The following is a 6,130-nucleotide window of genomic DNA, read 5'->3' as shown; positions in this document are numbered from 1 at the left end:
GAGGGAAAGGAGCTGCATTGGATGGGGGGCCCACCCTCGGGCCACCCTGTCGTTGGCGTCGTCCACTACACCATGCCAGCTCCCTGCCCTGGCGGCCCCAGGAGCCAGGAGTTGAGAGGCCAGAAGGCCTGGGGAGAAGGCCACCAGGTGGAGACATGCAGAGACATCCACAGACAGACAGAGGAAGACCAGGAGGGGAGGGCCAGTCCCCAGACCTCACAAGGACAGGGACAGGGAAAGGCCCAGAGAGAGGAGAGAAAGGCATGTCTGTCCTTGGGGAGAAACACAAAAGGACCCTGAGGGGAAGGGGGAGCTCCCAGGGAGAGGAGGGAGGCCCAGGAGAGGTGTGCCCAGACCCCAGAAGGGGATGCAATCCCCCCATCTCCCTGGGCTTGGGGAGCAGGTAGCTCATGGTGCCAGAAGAAGACTAAGAACTTGAGGGGAGGGCTAGAGAATCGGGGGCGGGGTGGGGTGGGGTGGTGGAGTCCATGGAGGTAAGGATGTGGCTCATAGGCCCATGAGACCCACTGAGCCAGGAGCGGCCAGGCCATGGAGACCAGGAGAAACCTCCTGAACGCGACTTGGGGAGTGAGGGGATGGGTGGTAAGTACCGGAACTCTCTACAAGGCACAGAGGCTCCCTGGGACCCTTCTTCCCAGATGAGTGAGTGGGGAAAAGAGGACCAGGACACAGGTGGGGAGGGGGCAGGGGGTGGGAGGCGATCATCAGGGCAGAGCCTGAAGGAGGGGAGACTCTAGACTGGGAGTGGGGGTGGGTAGTGGTACAGGGCCGGGTGGGGGGTGAGATTTGGGGGGAAGGAACATGACAGTTGGTGCTGAAGGCTGAGCCCGTGACTCACCACCACCACCCCCATGCTCGTGATGGGGAGGAGGAGACATAGGCGCTCTCACGTGTGGCCCCCAGCACACGTGACCAAACGCCTCGTGGGCACACACATCTGGCACATGGCAGCTCTCAAGCCAGGCACCAGACTGGCTTGGGAAGCCCTCTGCAGTGGGCACAAGGGACGTCCCTAACATATGCCTGACCCCAGAGGACCACCAACTTCATACACACACACCTCCTTATTCTATTGGGCAACACAATCTACTAACTACCACCACCAATCCACCAATCCCCAGCACCACCATCAATCCACCAATCCCTACCACCTCCACCAATCCACCAATCCCCATCACCAATCAGCATCACCACCACCACCATCACCACTTCAGCTCCAGCCAGGCCTAAAAGGCCAGACTCATACTTGCCCTCAGCCCACCTCTCTAAACTCAACCTAGTCCCACTTCCCTATCATCTGAAGAGAAGGGGCCTAGCCAATCCAGGTGGGACTGACAAGTCTACATTCGAAGAGTCAAAGGTTTGAGCAGAAAGAGGCCTGTGACCACCAAGCCCCGAGGATGATATTCCTGCTCAGAGCAGCCAATGCACAGAGAGGACCATAGGGCTGGCCCCACCACGAGACACGTCCCTCACTGACCCACACCGGGGGCGGGTGGGGGGGACAACACTAAGGGCATGCAACAGAGCAGCAAGGGGAGCAAAGCAATGAAGTCCTGGGGTAATACCAAAAATAGACTTTGGAGCCAGGGCGTGGCACCCCATCAGATTCTATGGGAAAACACTCCTAAAGGTCAGCAAACAATTTATAGGCTTTTCTTTTTTTGTCTTTGGTTTTGTTGTTGTTGTTGTTTTGCTCCGTCTTGTTTTTGTGCTTATTATTGTCTCTGCATGCTTATCTAGATAGGCTGGATAAACAATCCAGAGGAGAAAAGAGCGGGAGCAACAAAGGTTCCAGGGGGACAACGGGAGAGAGGGAGGTGGGGGAATGGAAGGGGTGGGTCAACAAACCCAGGGACAAGAAAATAACAAGTGATCTAAAATCAATGGCAAGGCAAGTGTAGGATGCCTGGTAGGGCTTGATCATGGGCAATGTAGCCGAGAGGAATTACTGAAACCCGAATGAAGGCCAAACATGATAGTGGGATGAGAGGAAAGTGAAAGGAAATAGAGGGAAGAACTAGGAGGCAAAAGACATTTATAGAGGTCTAAATACAGTCATGTATATATCTAAATATATTTATATATAATGATAGGGAAATAGGTCTCTCTATATATATTTATATGTACTCCCTTAATGCAAGAACACTTTGTTCTAATAACTCGGCATTCTGTGATGTTCACCTTCCCAACATGATCTCCAAAGACAAAATGGGTGCATAAGCAAATGTGGTGAAGAAAGCTGATGGTGCCCAGCTATCAAGGGATAGAGTGTCTGGAGTCTTAAAGTCTTGAGGGTAAACAAGTGGCCATCTAACTGAGAAGGAGCAAAGCCCACATGGAAGAAGCACACCAACCTGTGTGATCTTGAGGTATCAATGGGATGAGGTATCAGGCATCAAAGACCCAGAACAAAAAATATCAATGTGAATGAGGGGGAGTGCAGGGTGGAGACCACCCAAGTCCATCTGTAGACAATTGGACATCCCTTTACAGAGGGGTCACAAGGAAGAGATGAGCCAGTCAGGGTGCAGTATAGCACCCACAAAAGATACAACGTTCCTCTAGTTCTTTAATGCTTCCTCCCCACCCCCACCCACTATCATGATCCCAATTCTACCTTACAAATCAGGCTAGACCAGAGGATGTTCACTGGTACAGATAAGAGCTGGAAACACAGGAAATCCAAGACAGATAAATCCCTCAGGACCAATGATGAAAGTAGCAATACCAGGAGGGGAAGGGGAAGGTGGGGGGACAAAGGAGGAACTTATCACAATGATCTACATATAACCCCCTACCAGGGGGACAGACAACAGAAAAGTGGGTGAAGGGAGACAGCAGTCAGTGTAAGACATGAAAAAAAAAAAAAGTACAAATTATCAAGGGTTCACGAGGGAGGGGGCAAATGAGCTCAAGTAGAAAAAAAATTTTTGAAAATGATGGCAACATATGTACAACTGTGTTTGACAGAATGGATGGATGGATGGATGGATTGTGATAAGAACTGTAAGAGCCCGCAGTAAAATGATTTTTTTAAAAAAGAAAAGGGCCTGAGAAACCAGCCTGGAATCTCCCGCTTTACCTGTGTGTACCTGGGCAGGCAGGAGCGCCAGCCCAAGGGCACCCAAGTTGTCAAAGGTGGAGCCTACTTCTAGGTTCTTCTATGCCTCGGACTTCTTCCTGAGGGCAAACCTCGCTTAGCGCGGGCCTGTCCTTGCTTTAAGCTCCCTGATGCTGCCAAGCTTCTTCCTCTTTTTCCAGCACCCATTTATTCAACGGGCAACCCCAGAACCTTTTGCCTGCCAGGGTCTAGGGGTCCAGAGTGTAAACCTTGAGTCAACTCGTGGGTTGGCATCTCTGCCAACAGAAGAGGAAAAAAAACTTACAAAGCTCTTACTGGGCATGTCAGAGCCTTATGAGAGAGGACTCCCTTACACGCATTCCCCACATGAGAATGCTGAGTCCCAGGGGGGTTGACTTATCCGAGGCCACAGGAAGTGGCAGGGTCTGGATTTCAATCCTGCTTTAGCCAAGGTGGCTCTGGTGTTTTGAGCGCTTACCCATGTATCCATAACTAACTTGCTGCCCGTCAAGTTGGTTCTACCGCATCCAAAACGCACTGCCGTAGAGTCGATGCTGACTCTCATTGAAGTAGAAAGCCCCATCTTTCTCCTGAGACGTGGTTGAGGGTTTCGAACCGCTGATCTTGCAGTTAGGAGCCCAACACGTGACCTATCTGCCCCCAGGATTCTGCATCATCATAAGCCTATAAAACCCCCAAACCAAACTCACTGCGACTCAGCATGATCCTACAGGACGAAGTAGGGCTGCTCTTTGGGTTTCTGGGACAATAAATCTTCATGGGAGCAGATGGCCTCATCTTTCTTCTGAGGGGTGGCTTATGGATTTGAACCACCAACTCTGAGGTTAGCAGAGTCAAGTCGAATCAGCTACTATAGGGTCACTTCCTTTAAGTGCCTCTGAGTGTCTTCATGTCCTCTATCTCTCCTCTCCCCTCATTCCAGTTTTGTTTTGTTTTTAATGAAATTGCTTGTCCCTGTTTTTCCTCCTCCACTTTCCATAGGAGCCCTGTTGGCACCGTGTGTTAAGCACTGGGATGCAGGCGATTCGAACTCACCAACTGAACCCCCTGCTGGAAAAGCTTGTTCCTGTAAAGTGTGCCGTTAGGTGCCACGGAACCAGTTCTGACTCACTGCCCTGTCCTGCGCCATCCCCACAATTGTTATGGTTGGGTCCATTGTGGTGTCCACCTGTCCTGTGAAAATTACAGATTCAGAAACCCTGTGGGGACGTTTCTGTCTTTAGGGTCATTAGGGGTTGGGTTCCGAAGAGCACTGGTGACGTTGTGGGTTATGCATTGCACTACTAACCACAAGGTCAGCCGTTTGAACCTATCAGCCACTCTGCAGGAGAAAAGGGAGGCTTTCTGCCCCTTGACTTACAGCCTCAGGAATTTCAAAAGGGCGGTCCTGCTCTGTCCATAGTGTCCCTGTGAGTCTTGATGGCAGGTGTGGTGTTTTATAGGGCCACTATGAGACAGACAAACGGAGCCCTGGTGGCGTGGTGGTTCCACACACAGTGGGCTGTTAACCTCAAGGTGAGCAGTTCAAATCCACCCAGCACTCTGTGGAATAGAAAGATAGAGCTTTCTATTCCTGTAAAGAGTTAGTCTGGTGGAGGGCAGAGTGGAGACCCAAAGCCATCTGTAATCAGCTGGACATCCCCTTTCAGAAGGATCACAAGGAAGAGACGAGCCAGTCAGGGTGCAGTTTAGTACTGAAGAAACACACAACTTTCCTCTAGTTCAGTGGTTCTCAACCTATGGGTCTTGACCCCTGTAGGGGTCGAACAACCCTTTCACAGGGTGGCCCAATTCTTAACAGTAGCCAAATTACAGTTATGAAATAGCAACGGAAATAATTTTATGGTTGGGGGTCACCACAACATGAGGAACTGTATTTAGGGTTGTGGCATTAGTTAGGTTGAGAACCACTGCTCTAGTTCTTTAATGCTCCCTCCCCCCACTATCATGACCCCAATTCTACCTTGCAAATCTGGCTAGACCAGAGGATGTGCACTGATACAAATAGGAACCAGAGACACAGGGACTCCCGGACAGATAAACCCCTCAGGACCAATAATGAGAGTAGCGATACCAGGAAGGTAAGGGAAAATGGTGGGCGTATGGGGGAACCAATCACAATGATTGACATATAACTCCCTCCCAGGGGGACGGACAACAGAGAAGTGGGTAAAGGGACAGGGTAAGACATGAAAAAAAGATAAATTATCAAGGGCTCATGAGGGAGGGGAAAAAAAGAGCAGATACCAAGAGCTCAAGTAGAAAGAAAATGTTTTGAAAAAGATGATGGCAACATATGTACAAATGTACTTGACACAACGGATATATGCGTGGATTGTGATAAGAATGGTAAGAGCCCCCAATAAAGTGATTTTTTAAAAAAGTTACTGTTGGAATTTCACAGGGGCAGGTCCACCCTGTCCTGTGTCAGAATAGACTTTGATGGCAGTGGCTTTGGTTGGTTTTGGGGGTTTTTTTTTGGGGGGGGGGCGGGTATGAGACAGGAGCCCTGATGGCATATTGTTGGCTGGAGTTAGGCTGCTAACTGCAAGGTCAGCAGATCCCAACCACCAGGTGCTCCACAAGCGAACCAGGAGGCTTGCTGCTTGATGCATCCTGGCCACGGGAAGATTCCCAGTCTTGGAAACCCACAGGGACAGTTCTACTCTGTCCTACAGAGTCCCTGTGAGTCCAAACCCACCTGATGGCAGTGGCTTGGGGTTTTGTGAGACAGGATGAACTCATGGCCACGACGCTGCAGCATGAGTTTGGATTTGGCCACTATCCGTCTTCCTCCGATTCCCTCCAAGGGCGTCTGGAGCCTCGATTTCTCCGTTTCCTCCCTCCACGCGTAGGGTAGGGAGCCTGAGGGGTTGAATCGTTGGGCTGTGAAACACACGGTCGTCGGCAGTTCGAAACCACCAACTGCTTGCTCCTATGCTGGAAAAGATGGGGCTTTCCCCTCCTCTAAACAGTTACAGTGTCAAAAACCCACTGGGGGAG

This window comes from Echinops telfairi, unplaced genomic scaffold, assembly GCF_000313985.2.
Source record: "Echinops telfairi isolate 266 unplaced genomic scaffold, ASM31398v2 ScPeMD7_655;HRSCAF=1070, whole genome shotgun sequence".
NCBI lineage: Eukaryota > Metazoa > Chordata > Mammalia > Afrosoricida > Tenrecidae > Echinops > Echinops telfairi.
The sequence above is the reverse complement of the archived record's forward strand: the minus strand, read 5'-3'. Positions refer to the sequence as shown.